Source organism: Chlorocebus sabaeus, chromosome 21 (assembly GCF_047675955.1).
Source record: "Chlorocebus sabaeus isolate Y175 chromosome 21, mChlSab1.0.hap1, whole genome shotgun sequence".
Lineage (NCBI taxonomy): Eukaryota > Metazoa > Chordata > Mammalia > Primates > Cercopithecidae > Chlorocebus > Chlorocebus sabaeus.
In genome coordinates, this window is record NC_132924.1 from 121,454,446 (window position 1) to 121,473,745 (window position 19,300).

At 45.9% G+C, this 19,300-nt stretch overlaps 1 pseudogene; it reads left to right on the plus strand.

The window, feature by feature from the left end:
- The first annotated feature begins 17,830 nt into the window (after positions 1–17,830).
- On the plus strand, positions 17,831–18,999 carry LOC103227418 (exosome complex component MTR3-like; annotated as a pseudogene).
- Positions 19,000–19,300: the final 301 nt, after the last annotated feature.

The following is a 19,300-nucleotide window of genomic DNA, read 5'->3' on the forward strand; positions in this document are numbered from 1 at the left end:
AATATTAACCTTAAATGTAAATGGGCTAAATGCCCCAATTAAAAGACACAGACTGGCAAATAGGATAAAGAGTCAAGACCCATGTGTGGGCCAGGCGCGGTGGCTCACGTCTGTAATCCCAGCACTTTGGGAAGTCAAGGTGGACAGATCACGAGGTCAGGAGATTGAAACCATCCTGGCTAACATGGTGAAACCCCATCTCTACTAAAAAATACAAAAACAAAAAAAATTAGCTGTGTATGGTGGCGGGTGCCTGTAGTCCCAGCTACTCAGGAGGCTGAGGCAGGAGAATGGCACAAACCCGGGAGGCAGAGCTAGCAGTGAGCCGAGATCATGCCACTGCACTCCAGCCTGGGTGACAGAGCAAGACTCCATCTCAAAAAAAAAAAAAAAGACCATCAGTGTGCTGTATTCAGGAGACCCATCTCACGTGCAAAGACAAACATAGGCTCAAAATAAAGGGATAGATGAATACTTACCAAGCACATGGAAAGCAAAAAAGCAGGAGTTTCAATCCTAGTCTCTGATAAAACAGATTTTAAACCAACAAAAATCAAAAGAGACAAGGCCATTACATAACGGTAAAAGGATCAATGTAATAAGAAGAGCTAACTATCCTACATATATATGCACCCAATACAGGAGCACCCAGATTCATAAAGCAAGTTTTTAGAAACCTACAAAGATACTTAAACTCCCACATAATAATATTGGGAGACTTTAACACCCCACTGTCAATATTAGATCAACAAGACAGAAAAATAAGGATATCCAGGACTTGAACCCAGCTCTGGACCAAGTGGGCCTAATAGACATCTACAGAACTCTCCACTCCAAATCAACAGAATATACATTCTTCTCAGCACCACGTCGCACTTATTCTAAAATTGACTACACAATTGGAAGTAAAATACTCCTCAGCAAATGCAAAAGAATGGAACTGATAACAAACAGTCTCTCAGACCACAGTGCAATCAAATGAGGACTCAGGATTAAGAAAGGTACTCAAAACCACACAATGACATGGTAACTAAACAACCTGCTCCTGAATGACTACTGGGTAAATAACGAAATGAAGGCAGAAATAAAGATGTTCTTTGAAACCAATGAGAACAAAGACACAATGTACCAGAATCTCTGGGACACATTTAAAGCAGTGTATAGAGGGAAATTTATAGCACTAAATGGCCACAAGAGAAAGCAGGAAAGATCTAAAATTGACACCCTAACATCACAATTAAAAGAACTAGAGAAGGCCAGACACAGTGGCTCACGCCTGTAATTGCAGCACTTAGGGAGGCCAAAGCAGGTGGATTACCTGAGGTCAGGAGTTCAAGACCAGCCTGGCCAACATGGTGAAACCCCATCCCTACTAAAAATACAAAAATTAGCCAGGCATGGTGGCACACACCTGTAATCCCAGCAACTCAGGAGTCTGAGGCAGGAGAATTACGTGAGCCTAGGAGGCTGAGGTTGCAGTGAGCCGAGATTATGCCACTGCACTCCAGCCTGGCCAACAGAGTGAGACTCTGTCTCAAAAAATAAAAAATAAAAAAATAAAAAAAACTAGACAAGCAAGAGCAAACAAATTCAAAAGCTAGCAGAAGACACAACTAAGGTCAGAGCAGAACTGAAGGAGATAAAAACACAAAAATCTTCAAAACACATGAATCCAGGAGCTGGCTTTTTGAAAAGATCAGTGAAATAGACCGCTAGGCAGACTAATAAAGAAGAAAAGAAAAGCCAGGCACGGTGGCTCACACCTGTAATCCCAGCACTTTGGGAGGCTGAGGTGGGCAGATCACAAGGTCAAGAGATCGAGACCATCCTGGTTAACATGGTGAAACCCCATCTCTACTAAAAATACAAAAAATTAGCCGGGCGTGGTGGCAGGCGCCTGTAGTCCCAGCTACTCGGGAGGCTGAGGCAGGAGAATGGCATGAAACTGGGAGGCGGAGTTTGCAGTGAGCCGAGATGGCACCACTGCACTCCAGCCTGGGCGACAGAGCAAGACTCCGTCTCAAAAAAAAAAGAGAGAGAAGAATCAAATAGACACAATAAACAATGACAAAGGGGATATCACCACCGATCCCACAGGAATACTAACTACCATCAGAGAATACTATAAACACTTCTATGCAAATTAGTTAGAAAATCTACAAGAAATGGGTAAATTCCTGGACACATACACCCTCCCAAGACTAAACCAGGAAGAAGTTGAATTCCTGAATAGACCCATAACAAGTTCTGAAATTGAGGAAGTAATTAATAGCCTACCAACCAAAAAAGTCCAAGATGAAATGGATTCACAGATGAATTCTACCAGCGGTACAAAGAGTTTCCTTCTGAAACTATTTCAAACAGGAAAAGAAGAAATCCTCCCTAATTCATTTTACAAGGCCAGCATCATCCTGATACCAAAACCTGGCAGAGACACAACAAAAAAAGAGAAAATTTCAGGCCAATATCCCTGATGAACATCAATGCAAAAATCCTCAATAAAATACAGGCAAACCGAATCCAGCAGTATATCAAAAAGCTTATCCGCCACAATCAAGTCTGCTTCATCCCTGGGATGCAAGGCTGGTTCAACATATGTAAATCAATAGACATAATCCATCACATAAACAGAACCAATGACAAAAACCATATGATTATCTCAATAGCTGCAGTAAAGGCCTTTGACAAAATTCAACAGCGCTTCATGCTAAAATCTCTCAATAAACTAGGTATTCATGAAACGTATCTCAAAATAATAAGAGCTATTTATGACAAACCCACAGCCAATATCATACTGAATGGGCAAAAACTGGAAGCATTCCCTTTAAAAACTAGCACAAATCAAGGATGCCCTCTCTCATCACTCCTATTCAACACAGTATTGGAAGTTCTGGCTAGGGCAATCAGGCAAGAGAAAGAAATAAAGGGTATTCAATTAGGAAAAGAGGAAGTCCAATTGTCTCTGTTTGCAGATGATATGATTGTATATTTAGAAAACCCCATCATCTCAGCCCAAAATCTCCTTAAGCTGATAAGCAACTTCAGCAAAGTCTCAGGATACAAAATCAATATGCAAAACTCACAAGCATTACTATACACCAATAACAAACAAACAGAGAGCCAAATCATGAGTGAACTCTCATTCACAATTGCTACAAAGACAATAAAATACCTAGAAATACAACTTACAAGGGATGTGAAGGACCTCTTCAAGGAGAACTACAAACCACTGCTCAAGGAAATAAGAGAGAACACAAACAAATGGAAAAACATTTCATGCTCATGGATAGGAAGAATCAATATTGTGAAAATGGCTATACTGCCCAAAGTAATTTATAGATTCAATGCTATCCCCATCAAGTTACCATTGACTTTCTTCATAGAAAGACTACTTTAAATTTCATGTGGAACCAAAAGGAGCCCACACAGCCAAACAATCCTAAGCAAAACGAACAAAGTGGCTGGGTGCAGTGGCTCACACCTGTAATCCCAGCATTTTGGGAGGCCAAGGCAGGCAGATCATGAGGTCAGGAGTTTGAGACCAACCCGGCCAATATGGTGCAACCCCGTCCCTACTAAAAATACAAAAAGTAGCCAGGTGTGGTGGTGTGCGCCTGTAAGTGATCCCAGCTACTTGGGAGGCTGAGGTGGGAGAATCACTGGAACCCAGAAGGTGGAGGTTGCAGTGAGCCAAGATCGCACCACTGCACTCCAACCTGAAAGAGCAAGACTCCATCTCAAAAAATAAAGAACAAAGCTGGAGGCATCATGCTACCTGACTTCAAACTATACTACGAGGCTACCGTAACCAAAACAGTATGGTACTAGTACCAAAACAGATATACAGACCAATGGAACAGAACAGAGGCCTCAGAAATAACACCAACCATCTGATCTTTGACAAACCTGACAAAAACAAGCATTGGGGAAAGGATTCCCTATTTAATAACTTGTATTGGGAAAACTGGCTAGCCATATGCAGAAAGCTGAAACTGGATCCCTTCTTTATACCTTATACAAAAATTAAGATGGATTAAAGACATAAACGTAAGACCTAAAACCTTAAAAACCCTAGAACAAAACCTAGGCAATACCATTTAGGACATACCATTTAGGCATGGGCAAAGACTTCATAATTAAAACACCAAATGCAATGGCAACAAAAGCCAAAACAGACAAATGGGATCTAATTAAACTAAAGAGTTTCTGCACAGCAAAATAAACTACCATCACAGTGAACAGGCAACCTACAGAATGGGAGAAAATTTTTGCAGTCTATCTGTCTGACAAAGGGCTAATATCCAGAATCTACAAAGAACTTAAATTTACAACAAAAAAACAATGCCATAAAAAAGTGGGCAAAGGATAAGAACAGACACTTCTCAGAAGAAGACATTTATACAGCCAACAAACATGAAAAAAAAGCTCATCATCACTGGTCATTAGAGAAATGCAAATAAAAACCACAATGAGATACCATCTCACGCCAGTTAGAATGGTGATCATTAAAAAGTCAGGAAACAACAGATGCTGGAGAGGATGTGGAGAAATAGGAACTCTTTTACACTGTTGGTAGGAGTGTAAATTAGTTCAACCATTGTGGAAGACAGTGTGCTGATTCCTCAAGGATCTAGAACTAGAAATACCATTTGGCCCAGCAATCCCATTACTAGGTATATACCCAAAGGATTATCAATCATTCTACTATAAAGACAGATGCACACGTATGTTTACTGCAGCACTGTTCACAATAGTAGACTTAGAACCAACCCAAATGCCCATCAATGATAGACTGGATAAAGAAAATGTGGCACATATACACCATGGAATACTACGGAGGCATAAAAAAGGATGAGTTCATGTCCTTTGCAGGGACATGGATGAAGCTGGAAACCATCATTCTCAGCAAACTAACACAGGAACAGAAAACCAAACACCACATGTTCTCACTTATAAGTGGGAGTTAAACAATGAGAACACATGGACACGGGGGTGGGGGGCATCATACACTGGGGCCTGTCAGGGTTGGGGTCTGGGGGACGGATAGCATTAGGAGAAATACCTAATGTAGATGACGGGTTGATGGGTGCAGCAAACCACCATGGCACATGTATACCTATGTAACAAACCTGCACGTTCTGCACATGTACCCCAGAACTTAATATGTAATTATATATATATATGTGTGTGTGTGTGTGTGTGTGTGTGTGTGTGTGAAAAAATAAAATAAAATTCTAGTTAAAAGCGCAGCTCCTCTGTTCTTCAGCAATCCCCAGGGCCAACCAAAAGGCAGTGTAGGCTGGGCGCAGTGGCTCACGCCTGTAATCCCAGCACTTTGGGAGCCTGAAGTGGGTGGATCACTTGATATAAGGAGTTTAGGACCAGCATGGACAACATGGTGAAACCCTGTCTCCACCAAAAACAAACAAAAAATTAGTCGGGCATGGTGTGGGCTCCTGTAAACCCAGCTACTCTGCTACTCTAGAGGCTGGGGCACAAGAATCACTTGAACCCAGGAAGTGGAGGTTGCAGTGAGCAAAGATCGCGCCACTGCACTCCAACCTGGGCGACAGAGTGAGACTCTGTCTCAAAAAAACAAAAAGGTGCGGGGGCAGTGTAGGAGCTGATTAAAATCAGCTTGGTTGAGGGGCACGAGTGAGGGAAGTCCATCCAGACTCCAAACTACAGGATCCCTGTTCTGCAGCAGGTCTCCCTCCTGCCTTGAACTCACCAGGAACTGCACCTGTCCTCCTGAGGGGTCATGGCTAACACCTCCAGGGGAAAATGAGTTCACAGAGGGAAAAGGAAACACCAGGCATTTGGGAAAGGTAACTGCTAGAAATGAAACACACTGAGCAGACAGTACTGGAACTGGCATTAGGGGACAGAAGAAAAATCTAAACAAGTGTAACAATATCCTCCCAGAAGAAAAAAATATTCAACAAAGCAAGAAACAGCAGTTGGAAAGAAGAATCAGATAAAATACTTAAAAATATAGCTGAAAGAAACTCAAAAGATACAAAATGTGCACAGCTGAATAATTATTGTACAGTCTATAAGCGTTGGTGGAGAATGTGGGGATAATGAACTCCCTTTTGCTCTCTAGAAGGGAAAATAAATAGTTTATAACCATTGAGGAAATTCATGTGGCAGTGTTAAGTAGAATTTTATATAGAGACACACATATGCACACATAAACACACACACACAAGCATACATATGTTGCAACTTAATGAACCCACTGCTGGGTAAAAGTCATGTTCAAGGTTGCTCACCTCGGTGGTGAGTATAGCAGTGATTTGAATCTAAGTACAGCAGCATCATGGTTTTTTTTTTTTTTTGAGACAGACTCTTGCTCTGTCACCCAGGCTGGAGTGCAGTGGTGCAATCTCTGCTCACTGCAACCTCCACCTCCCGGGTTCAAGCCACCCTCCCGCCTCAGCCTCCCAAGTAGCTGGGATTACAGGCAACCGCCACCCACACCCAGCTAATTTTTGTATTTTTAATAGAGATTGGGTTTCACCATTTTGGTTAGGCTGGTCTCGAACTCCTGACTCAGGTGATCCACTGGCCTCAGCCTCCCAAAGTGATGGAGTTACAGGCGTGAGCTACCACACCCAGCCAACATCATAGTTTTTCAAACTCTGCACTACCACTTACTAGCTTCTTGATCTTTTTTGGCTTTATTTCTTCTGTAAAATGGGGATAATAGTGGAACTTACCACATCAGGTTATTATAAAGATTAAATTAGTCAATACCTATAAAGTGTTTAGAACGGTGCCTGACATTGTAAGCGCTCCATAAATTATAGCTTTAAAAGAATCTTTTTTAATAAACAGAAACCCAACCCTAGGGTAATTCCCCAGAGAAATTCCTGCAAAGGTCCATAAGGGGAAAGGTATGAGGACACACATAGGACTGTCAGTGATAACCGGGAGTTGTAGACACCCAAGGTTTATGTAAAATAAGCTGGACATGTGCTATGCAAAATCATATAGAGGTCAGAAGCCATTAGAAGTAATAGATACATACACAGAAATATTAAATCCTCTATCTTAAAAATACAGTACAAAGTGAATAAACCAAGAAACAAAAATAGTCATAAAATTGTTAAAAATTAAAAGCATACACAGAACTATAGATACCTGAATTTATGACATGCATATGTACACATCCTTCTAAAATGTTATATATAAAATAAAATATTACAGTCATTATCTAGAAGGGAGAAGGAATGGGAGTGGGGTTGAGATACAAATAAAATAAAGCAAGAGAGACCTTGTATAGATTATTGATAAAATGCCATATTCTGAAGAGTATCATCAACTCGACTCCTAGCCCCTTAGGGGAACTGAGAGAGAGAGAGAGCACGCACAAGACAGAAAATAAGAGGCTGGTTGCAGGTAGCACAACTAAATCAGGAATGCAAACGGTAGAAGCATGGATGTATGGCAGGAAATGTAACAGCTAATACAGTCAATCAATCAATCAATATTAGTAAATGGGCAAAGACCATGTGAAAGGAGAGCTTGACAGCAGAGCATTTCTGTTCGTTTAAATGCAATAATGCTCCTCATATTACAGAACTGAAGAAAATTAAAGGACCAAGGGCAGAGGCTTTCCCTCCCATTCTGCAAAGTAACACACACCAAACCCTTTTCAAGGATGTGGAAGGGAAATGATGCCTCACTACCCCTGAATGCAGTTTCAGAGAAACTGTCGCTCCTCTGAACTGGCCTGAACATGACTTTGCTAGAGAGTTTGACTTCTAATTCATGGATGGAATAACATACATTAAATGTGGAATAATTTTTTTAACTAGTGTTGACATGAGATTTAAGATTGCTGTATATATCTAGTTTATTACTTCTGACTTCTGCATGGTTGTCCACAGCCTTCTGCTGGCTTTTCTGAAGCTCAGTCAGGGCGCAGATGTCACCTATTATAAACCTCATTGTAAATTAAATGTTCCTGGTTAAATCACAGATCTTGCTAGAAGCACGCCCTGGGCTTTGTGAAAAATACAAGGAGTTGCTATAATATATTTCTGAGTGATCAAGTTATAACTCCTCTAAATTAAATTTACAGAGCTCATTCGCTTTTATTCCAAGCAGTAACCATGGCATTCGCGTTAAATCATTACAAGTGCAGCAGATATATTGATTACTGCCAGGCCTGTCATTACGAATCTCAGTTTAAGCACTGCTGGAGCGAACTCTAAAGTTTAATTAGTATCCCCGTCTGGTGTTGTAAAACACAAGTCCGGACATATGGGAAAGAAAGATGAGTTAATGTGAATTATCTTGAAAACATGAAACCAGCAGACAGAGCAAAGCAGATAGCTGAACTCGTTCTGAATCAAAGTCACTTGCCTTGACGGCTGTGCTGCATTATGTAATTGGGTTGGGAGAAAAGAGTCACTTAATCTTCTCAAGAAGACAACTATTTTCTGGGACAATGGAGGAGGAGGAGCAAATAACAGTCATTGGGTCATGCGACAAAGGGACTCGGACACACGTGGATTGCTGCATTGGCCGTCTGCAGACACAGTTATGAACAGAAGCTCCGAGGGACGGGCCCCTGGAGAAACCAACCAGCTGTCCTCCATGTCACCAACTCTAAAAAGGGGTGAGGTTGACACCTCAGGTGTATCACAGGCATACTTTGGCACCCTACGCTCTTAAGTCTGTTACCAAAACACCAAGGGTTCAGTCTAGGTCCTGCTGTTCCCTGCACAGAAAGCCAATCGCTGAGATGATCATTCTTGCCAAGGAAGAAGGCAATAATCAGGTGCTACAGCTGAGAAAATGAGAGATCAATCTCTCTGACCACTAAAATTAGGAGTTTATATCGAAGGGAAGAAATGTAAAAACGTACATAATTTCCTGGCCTCCTCCAGCCCAGCATCCTTCCCTTCACCTGGCCTCAGCAGCTTCTTCCACAGGTTTTTTCCATAGCAGGGAAGAAATGTAACAATGTATGAGAAAACAGGAACTCCAGAGGAGTAAAGAAGCAATCATGATGAATGAGAGGCCTGGAGTCTCACGGGATGCAAAGATCTGGTGAGTTTCAGTTCTCTGATACTTTTTCAGAGGCCTGGGGGTCCTTTCCTAAGGAAGGAACTCAGATAAATACTAAGTTTCAAGCTTTAAGACCAAGAGGGTCAATTTCTATGTTAAATAAATAAATGAATGTCTGTGGAACTATTGGGTCCGTTTCAAGTCCTTCATAAATTAATCTACACTTTTAAAAATGTAATCGTATTTCCTGTTCTTACCACCTCTAGGACGGACTTCATGAGTACGTCCCAAATTCCATTGGGAAACGGAATTTGCTTAGCTTTCACAGTGACCAGACAGCACAAGCGGAGGGGAACTGGATGGCACCAAAGAATGTCCCACCAAAGTTCCATGCAGAATGCTCAGCCTGACATCTCCTGCCCCAGGTCCCCTCTCTGCCTCCCTCCCTCCTCTGCAGGTGCCATAACTTCGGGGTGCAGGGGATGTCCTCACCACGTCCTGATCCCCACTGTGGATCCGCTCAGTCAACTCCTCTCACCTGATCCATTCTCCCCGGGCGCCCCCTGCTTCTCATCCTTTCAGCAGAGCCTGGGAAGCAACCCTCTAATCACTGAGCCCTCTGTCAGTGTTCTCTGAGCCTGCCTGGCCCTTCACTTGATGGCTTTTCCTCATTGTGATCACCTGTGCAGTATCTTCACTTTCCCCGGCACCTGCAGCCTGGGACCAGGCAGGCCCAGCCCTTCACCTTTTCCAAACTTCTCATCTCCCACAGCCCTGCTTGCTCCTCCGTTGGAGCCCCAGCTATTAGTTTTCCTTGATGCTAACCAGGCCTGGGTAGAGTTTGCAAGGCCCAGTCCAAAATGAACAAGTGGCTGACAGAAACAGGGAAGTCGGTCTCCCCTTCCCAGGGCCTGCCACCCAAACCCACACGGAAAGAGAACCAAAGGGACTGCAACCTCTGCACCCATGCACTTGGCACCTAGATGAGGGGATGAGCAAGAACGCTCACCAGGTTCCTGCCAGCACACCAGGAAGAGCCAGCGTGGGGAGGGAGTGGCCATCACCTACCCTCACCTGGAGATGCCACAGCCAGTGAACCTGGCTCCACTGTTTCCACGCCTGCACTCAGTCCCCCATGGGGCAGAGAGCGAGGGTGAAACACAGACACACAGACATCACCCCTCCATAACACATCCTGTCGCGGACTCGGGCTGAGGACAGCCAGGATCCTGGGGCGGGTGGGCAGGGGGAGCGAGTCAGACTCAGGCACAGGAGGCAGCTAAGAACAGTCCTTGAGAGGCCCTGGGAGGCAGACAGTGCAGGAATAGAGACTCTAAGCCCCAGGCATGCTCCACTATCTACCTGACCTTCCTTGGAAAACACATGCTCTAAGATAAAATCAGAATTTCAAGGGGCAAGCATGAAACCTCTGGGCTCAGTGACCCACACAGATCAACCTGAAGATGACGCCAACTCACCCATCTCATCATTTCCTGGCCTCCTCCAGTTCAGCATCCTTCCCTCCACCTGGCCTCAGCAGCTCCTTCCGCAGGCTTTGCTCTGGACCCTGTCACCCTGAGGAGAGCCACAGCTCAAGGCAGAATCCTGAGCTTAGGTGCTGCACCCAGCCAGGCGAGGTGGAGGCATGGAGTTCCACTTACCGTGGTGGCTGAGGCCTGAGGCAGGAGTGAAACCGGAGAGTTCCTGGACTCTCTCACAGGACTTGCAACAAGGGTGTGGCCTGTTTGCTTGGCCACCATGTGTTCAAACCCCTTACAGGAGGGGGAAACGCGCACAGACAGGTGCAGAAGCCGGGACGAGTGCTTCTGGGCTCCGTCCCCATAGTAGTGAAACAGGAAGAGTTCCCTTGTCCCTCTCACAGGGCATGTGACGGGGAGTGGCTCACTTCTTCAGTGCCCCAGTGCTCAAACCTCTAGGGGAGCATACGGAGTGTAGGTTGTGGGGCTGCGACCTCACGGGGGTGTGTAGGGATGAATGTTTATAGCTCCTAAAGCCCCAGTGGGCGTGTGTTACAGCGCACGCTTTTAATTTAGCCATCTGCAGGTGGCTTGTGTTTGCGCAATTAGACTCCCTCCCTTATCACAAGGACAGAGGGATTTCTGTATCCCGGGCGTACTGGAAGAATTGGATCACACATGGGCTTGGAGAATGAGTTCAAGGTTTTATTGTGTAAAAGTAGCTCTCAGCAGATGGGGGAGCCAGAAGGGAGATGGTTTTCCCCTGGAGACGGGCAGCTCAGGGGCCCAGGCTCTCCTCTGGCTGCCCCAGCCAAACTCTGCATCGTTCTGCTGGTTAATGGCCTGCCAGCATGCTGGCATCTGTTGGTGTGCTCTTCCGCCAGAGTGCTCCCCTCGATGTCCTCTCAACGTCCAGCCACTTGTGTCTTTTTCCACCAATGTGTTCCTCACAATGTCCAGCCACTTGTGTGTCTGACTACTAGGGTTTCAGGGGTTTTTATAGGCACAGGATGGGGGCATGGCAGGCCAGGGTGGTCTTGGGAAATGCAACATTTGGGCACAAAGACAGATGTGCCTGTCCTCACCTAGGTCTGTGGGGATAGAGCCCTAGCCAGGGACCACGCCCTCCTCTACCCAGCACTTCCCTTCCCCACCTTCCATATCATTTAAAAGCACCACGCTCTTCCCTTCCCAGCACTCCCGTTTCAGTAGCATCTAGGGGAGTGTTACAATGAATATTCTTAGCAGTTGCCATCCCCAGACAGTTGAGTGTTAACCAGTTCAGTGGAAAGTCAGACAGCCTTTTACACCCTGCCCTCTTAGTACCTGGGTCCTTGTCCGGTATCCAGGAAAAATCAGATCACATGAACTTGAAGGATGGTGAATGCAGGGATTTTACTGAGTGATGCATGTGGCTCTCAGCGGGATGGATGGGGAGCTGGAAAGGAGATGGACTGGGAAGATGACCGTCCCCTGGAGTTTGGCCATCCCACAGTGAATCTCCTCTCTGACCATCCCCAGCCTAACTCCTCTTGACATTCAGAAACTCCTTCTGTTCTCTCCTTTGCTGTACTGCTGTGCTGCCCAGCCACTCTTCTGCTCATGGAGCCTGGGGTTTAGGGTTTATATGGGTACAGGATTGTAGGGGAGCATGGTGGGCCAAAAGACAACATTTGGGAGTGTAAACAGGAATGCCTGTTACCATTTAGGGTCACGGGTTTCCAGGCTTGAGGGTGGGGCCTTCACCAGGGAACTGCCGTCTTCTACCCAGTATTTCCCTACCTCATGTCCATATCAGGAGGACCACTGGAACCCAGGAGTTCTGGGCTATAGTGCTGTATGATGAGGTGTCTGCACTAAGTTTGGCATCAATGTGGTGACCTCCCGGGAGTGGGGACTGCCAGGTTGCCTAAGGAGGGGTGAACTGACCCAGGTTGGAAACAGATAAAAAATTCCTGGGCTAATCAGTAGTGGAATTTCACCTGTTAACAGCCACTACCCTCCAGCCTGGACACCACGCAAGACAACATCTCTAAAAGAAATACGTGTTTTTAAAAAGAAGCTGCACCTGTTAGAGGAACCCCTGGTTCTCAGGCCTCTGGTTTAATAAAACATGACTAAAGTGACTACATCTTTTTTGTTTGTTTGTTTTGAGATAGAGTCTCAGGCTGAAGTGTAGTGGTGCAATCTTGATTCACTTCAACTTCTGCCTCCCAGGTTCAAGTGATTCTCATGCCTCAGTCTTCGACTAGCTGGGATCACAGGCATGCGCCACCGTGCCTGGCTAGTTTTTGTGTTTTTAGTAGAGACAGGGTTTCTCCATGTTGGCCAGGCTGGTCTCAAACTCCTGGCCTCAAGTGATCTGCCCACCTCAGCCTCCCAAGTGACTACACCTTAAAGTGCATAGCTAGGTACTCACAAGGCGCCTACAAGATTAATGCTTATGGTCTGAAAATAGCTACATCCCAAGCTGACCACCAATTATAATTACAGAATATTTACGGCCATACGGAACACCTCCCACCAAGCCTGCAGGATGTCCAGATGCCCTAAGAGTGAAGCCCACTTTACTTAAAGATAACTTTAATGAGCAGGCTTAAAGGCTTAATGGTCATTGATAGCACCAATAACCCCTACCTTTAGTGAGAACATCTGCACATTCCAAGTTTAATTATAGCTCCTTACGGTTTCTTTCTTTTTTTTAAGAGATGAGGTCTCACTCTGTTGCCCAGGCTGGAGTACAAGCGCGAGATCTCAGCTCACTGCAGCCTCCGTCTCCCAGGTTCAATCACTTCTCCCACCACAGCCTCCGGAGTAGCTGGGATTACAGGGGCTTGCCACCACGCCCAGGTAATTTTTGCGTTTTTGGTAGGGACAGGGTTTCACCATGTTGGCCAGGCTGGTCTCGAACTCCTGACCTCAGGTGATACACCCGCCTTGGCCTCCCAAAGTGCTGAACTACAGGAGTGAGCCACCGTGCCTGGCCAGTTTTTTCATAAGTAGAGGCACTAACAAAGGATTGTGCATTCCTCTCCTGCTTTCTGAGGACACCCCACTCTGTAATGGAGTAGTTTCTAATAAACTTGCTACTTTCACTGTGTTCTGAGTCACCTCTAATTCTTTCCTGTGAGAGATTCAAGAACCCTCTCTTGGGGTCTGGATGGGGACCCTCTTTTCTGGCAATGTGCCCACAGTGGAGAGAAGGACCCATGGATGCTTTCCCATGAGCCTCTCCAACATATTCTTTCTCCCCGCTTACTGCCCCAAACCTCCTCTTCAACATCACCCAGAGGTCCTGGCCCCTGTGGAGTCCCCCAGCCTAGCAGCGACCTCCCCATCTGTCCTCGAGCTGAGGATAAGCACTTCAGGAACACGTTCATTGGCTTGAGGAACTCTCCCGGTCTCTTGTCCTTCAGTCACAGGCTCTGCCGGGCCCCAGTCCTGGGCCAACAAGGAGCCTCAGCATTCAATGCTGGCTCCAGACCCCACCTGACTCAAGACCCCACCCCTCAGAAACTCCGTGGGAGGGCTCCCTGCATGGGGTGTCAGCACTCTGATCAACAAAACAAACCAACCCTGACTGGTTAAAATCTATGTAAACCAAGAACTAGCAAGAAACAGGTTTTCATATAAGCCCTTAAGTAGGTATTTTAACAAAAATGAAATCAACATCTTGGAGAAACTAAAATATAACATGTCATCTTCTGGTCTCCTGGTTTCTCCCAAGTTTTCCAACATGGCGGTGACTGCCATTTATTTTGTCACCAAAGAATCACAGAAAAGGAAGAAACCAAACTTTTTAAGTCCTACAGTTTAAACTGTTTTTAATCACTAAATGTATGTACCTCCTCCTGCAAGACTCCCTGGTTCTCCCTAATTCCAGTGAAACTCGGGAGAACTCTGGGTTTTGTACCCAGGACAGGGAGGGCAGAGAAGAATCCTACTCTCCATGGGGCGGCTGTGAAGCAGTTACATCTGAAAAAATGTCTTCCTCAAGCTAAAAAGCTTCTGCACAGCAAAGGAAACAATCAACAAAGTGAAAACCCACACAATGGGAGAAAATATTTGCAAACTGTCCATCTGACAAGGGATTAATAACCAGAATATATAAGGAGCTCAAACAACTCAACAGCAAAAAATAAAAATAATCTGATGAAAAAAATGGGCAAAAGCTTTGAACAGACATTTCTCAAAAGAAGGCATACACATGGCCAACAGGTAGATGAAAAAATGCTATCACTAATCATCAGAGAAATGCAAATCAAAACCACAATGAGGTATCATTTCACCCCAGTTAAAATGGCTTGTATCAAAAAGGCAGGCAATGGGTACAAAAAATAGAATTAATGAATAAGGCTTAGTATTTGATGGAACAACTGGGAGACTACAGTCAATAATAATTTAATTGTACATTTCACAATAACTAAAAGTGTATAATTGACTTGTTGGTAACACAAAGGATAAATGCTTGAGTGGATGGATACCCCATTTTCCATGATATGATTATTACACTTTGCATGCCTACATCAAAACAGCTAATGTACCCCATATAAACCTACTATGTACCCACAAGAATTAAAAATAAAAATAAGTAAATAAAGGCAGGCAATAACAGATCTGGTGAGGATGTGGGGAAAGGGGAATCCTCATACACTGTCAGTGGGAATGTAAATTAGAACAGTATGGAGGTTCTGCAAAAAAAACTACAAATAGAACTACCATTCGGTCCAGCAATTTCACTGCTGGGTATATACTCAAAAGAAAGGAAATCAGTATATCAAAGAGATATCTGCCCTCCCATGTTTATTGCAGCACTATTCAAAATACAGAATCAATGTTAAGTACCCATCAACAGATGAATGGATAAAGGAAATGTGTTATATTTACACAATGGAATATTATTCAGCCATAAAAAGAGTGAAATCCTGTCACTTGCAGCAGCATGGATGGAACCAGAGGCCATCCATGAAATGCGAAATAAGCCAAGCACAGAAAGACAAATATCGCGTATTCTCTTTCATATGTGGAAACTAAAAATGTGGATCTCGTGACGACACAGAGTAGACTATTAGCCAGAGGCCAGGAATGGGACGAGGGGGAGGTGAGGAAAAGAGATACCTATGTATTTATTACCACTGAGTTGTACATTTAAAAATTGTAAAGATTGTACATTTTTAAAAATTAAAAATTAGAGGCCGGGTGCAGTGACTGACGCCTGTAATCCCAGCACTTTGGGAGGCTGAGGTGGGCAGATCACGAGGTCAGGAGATTGAGACCCACCTGGTCAACATGGTAAAACCCCATCTCTACTAAAAATACAAAAATTAGCTGGGCATGGTGGCACATGCCTGTAATCCCAGCTACTCAGGAGGCCGAAGCAGGAGAATCTCTTGAACCCAGAGGTGGAGGTTGCAGTGAGCCGATATCACGCTACTGCACTTCAGCCTGGGCAACAGAGCAAGGCTCCGTTTCAAAAATAAAATAAAATTTTGAAAAAAAGTGAGAGTAATGCTAGGATGAAACAGACCCTCAGGAAGAATACTGGAGTCCAAAAAACAAATTCACTGTGCATCTAAGAAAAAAATTAAACGTTTGATTTCTGTAGCTCCACTTTACAAAACAATAGTAGCAGCAGCAGTAGCAGTAGTAGGAGAGTAGTAGTTGTAGTAGTTGCTGTTGTAGTAGTACCAGCACCAGCAATAGTAGTAACTAGGTTTTGTGAGTGCTTTGCATGTACCGGATTCCATCTGTGTTAAGTGCTTTACAATTTAACATGGATAAACCACAGCCAATAGGAAATTTCACTTCACAATTTTTCCTTCTTTTTTAGTTGGTGAGAAATCTGCCTGTGTTTTCTTCCTGGCATGAGGACCTAAAATCATTTCCAATCCAGCAAGCAGAACAGCCCCTGCCAAAGCGAGAGAGAAAAATTCTTCCACGTCATATATCTGGAGGCGGAAGGAGAGGACGTGCCCATTACTGTGCCCATTAAAGGACTGAGAAGTCACTCAGTGTAGAAACATGTTTGAATATCTGAACACAGCGTTTCTCAAATTTGACCATGAAGCGAGTATTTTTGTTTGTTTTCAAGACAAGAGTTTTACTCTTGTTGTCCAGGCTGGACATGATCTCAGCTCACTGCAACCTCCGCCTCCCAGGTTCAAGCAATTCTCCTGCCTCACTCTCTGAGTATCTGGGATTACAGGTGCCCACGACCATGCCCGGCTAAATTTTTTTGTATTTTTAGTAGAGACAGGGTTTCATCATGTTGGCCAGGCTGGTTTTGAACTCCTGACCTCAAGGGATCTGCCAGCCTCAGCCTCCCAAAGCGCTGGGATTAAAGGCGTGAGTCACCGTGCCTGGCCGGAGCAAGTATTTTTGGGCATCACAGATGCCCAGACTCCCCAGTTTATACTTGGGAAAATGCTGATTTGGGCAAAAGAGAAGTTTTTGAGTCAGGCTGAGTTTTAATTCCTCCCTTTGGCAGCTGTTCACCGTCGGGCAACGTACAAAGGCTTTGTTTCCTTATCGGTGAGACCTAGGAAAATATTGCCAACATTTAGTGTGAGGTAAGGAGCAGCTGATATTCAAGACATCTAAAATTCCTGGCACACAATAGATTTCCAGTAAATGACAGCTATTTTTATTATTTCTCAGAAGAAATAACACCAGCATAGCTCTAGACAACTCCAAGTCCCTCCCCTTAGGGCACCTCAAACCTCTTCCCTCAACACTCTAAATGCCCTTAGTCAATATATTATTAATAACTCAATTCTGTCCCTTCCGGGGATGAGGATGTGGTGAAAGAATTGGCCAAGGTGATCGTTAAAAAAAACATCCAACTCTTAGGTTCTCTGGACAACAGTTTAGGCAAGGCAGAGCCAGCCCGAAGGCCCAGGTGCTTGGTGGGCCTAGCAGTGCCCTTGGGACCAGCCAGCAGCACAGAGGGGCTGGAGAAATGGGATTGAGGCTTAGGGAAATGATACTATGTAGAACTGCATTGTAGACTGTAGAGGAAATCCCTCCACTCCAGGCTGAGTCCAAATCCCTGGAAGCTATTGGACAACTCTAGATAACAGAGAGCAAGCACAACAAACTGTGGTCTATAGACAATTTCGTCCTGCTCCTGGAGGTTCAACTGACTTCCCTTTACGTAACCACTTTGCTTTCATTTACACATTAATTTTAATATTCCTAATCTATGACTCTATCTGCCTTCCCACTCTTCCCTTGAACTGGTGGATTAGTCCATTTTCACACTGCTGATAAAGACATACCCAAGACTGGGTAATTTATAAAGAAAAAGAGGTTTAATGAACTCACAGTTCCACGTGGCTGGGGAGGCCTCACAATGATGGTGAAAAGCAAAAGGCAACTCTTACATGGCGACGGCAGACAAGACAGAATGAGAGCCAAGCAAGAGGGGAAACCCTTCATAAGACTATCAGATCTCGGGCAGGCCGAGGGCGGCGAGCGCGGCGAGCGCGGCGGCTGCCCTGGACGCGCTGCGCGGTCGCCTGCTCTGCGACTTCCGCCGCTCTCGCCCGGGTGGCGGCGAGGTGCCTGAGCTGGCGCTGCAGGAGGCGCTGGAGCCGGCCGTGCGCCTGGCCCGCTACCCGCGCACGCAGCTGGATGTGTCCGCGCTGCGGCGGTAGGACGGCGGCTCGGCCCTGGCCGTCGCGCTCAACGCCGCCGCCTTCGCCCTGCCTGACGCGGGCGTGGAGATGTACCACCTGGTGGTGAGCTGCGGCCTGGGCCTCGCGCTGGGGCCCGCGCCCACTTGGCTGCTGGACCCCACGCGGCTCGAGGAGGAGCGCGCCGCCGCCGGCCTCACAGTGGCCCTCAGGCCCGTGCTGAAGCAGGTGGCGCTGCTGGCTGCGGGGAGGGCGGCCTAATCGTGAGCTGGGCGGAGGCCTTACGCCTGGGCCTCGAGGGCCGCCAGCCCTCGACCCCGTGCTGCAGCAGTGCCGGGTGCAGGCCGCCCGCCACAGGGGCGCCGCCGCCCCGCCCTGAACCAGAAGCCTGAGCAAGGACAGACGCCACGCGGAGGACTGTGCTGCCACCGTCCCTTCCGGGACTCGCGCCGTCGGCCTCCAGCCTGCATCGAGATAAGCAGCTGGAGCCCCGGAGAGCACCTGGGCAGGCTCGAGCAGAGTCAGCTGTGGTGTCAGAAGGGCTTTTTGTTGTTTTGTTTTGTTTTTTTTTTTTGAGACGGAGTCTAGCTGTGTCGCCCAGGCTGGAGGGCAGTGGCACAATCTCGCATCACTGCAGCCTCCACCTCCTGGGTTCAAGCAGTTCTCTGCCTCAGCCTCCCGAGTAGCTGGGATTACAGGCGCCCGCCACTACGCCCGGCCAATTTTTGTGTATTTTTAGTAGAGATGGGGTTTCGCCATCTTGCCAGGCTGGTCTTGAACTCCTGACCTCGTGATCCACCCGCCTCGGCCTCCCAAAGTTCTGGGATTATAGCGCGCCCGGCCCAGAAGGGCTTTTTACAAACCTCATTAAAGGAACTTTTCTACTTGAGCCAGCTCCCAGCTGCGACCCAGTTGAGGAAACCTGTGAGCGCAGCCTGACTCCCAAGTTGGAAACCACTTCAGCTGGTCTTACCTGGAAGCTGGTACCTGGAACTATTGTCATTTAAGGGATGGACCCTTTGCAGGCAGCCAGGGACTCCCTCCGATATAACTGAGCGACTTTTGAGAGGTTGGACAAGAGGGTTGCGCCTTCTCGCTTACTGTGTCTGAGCCAAAAGAAAAACCCTTTTTTATCTGAAGAAAAAAAAAAAATCAGATCTCGTGAGA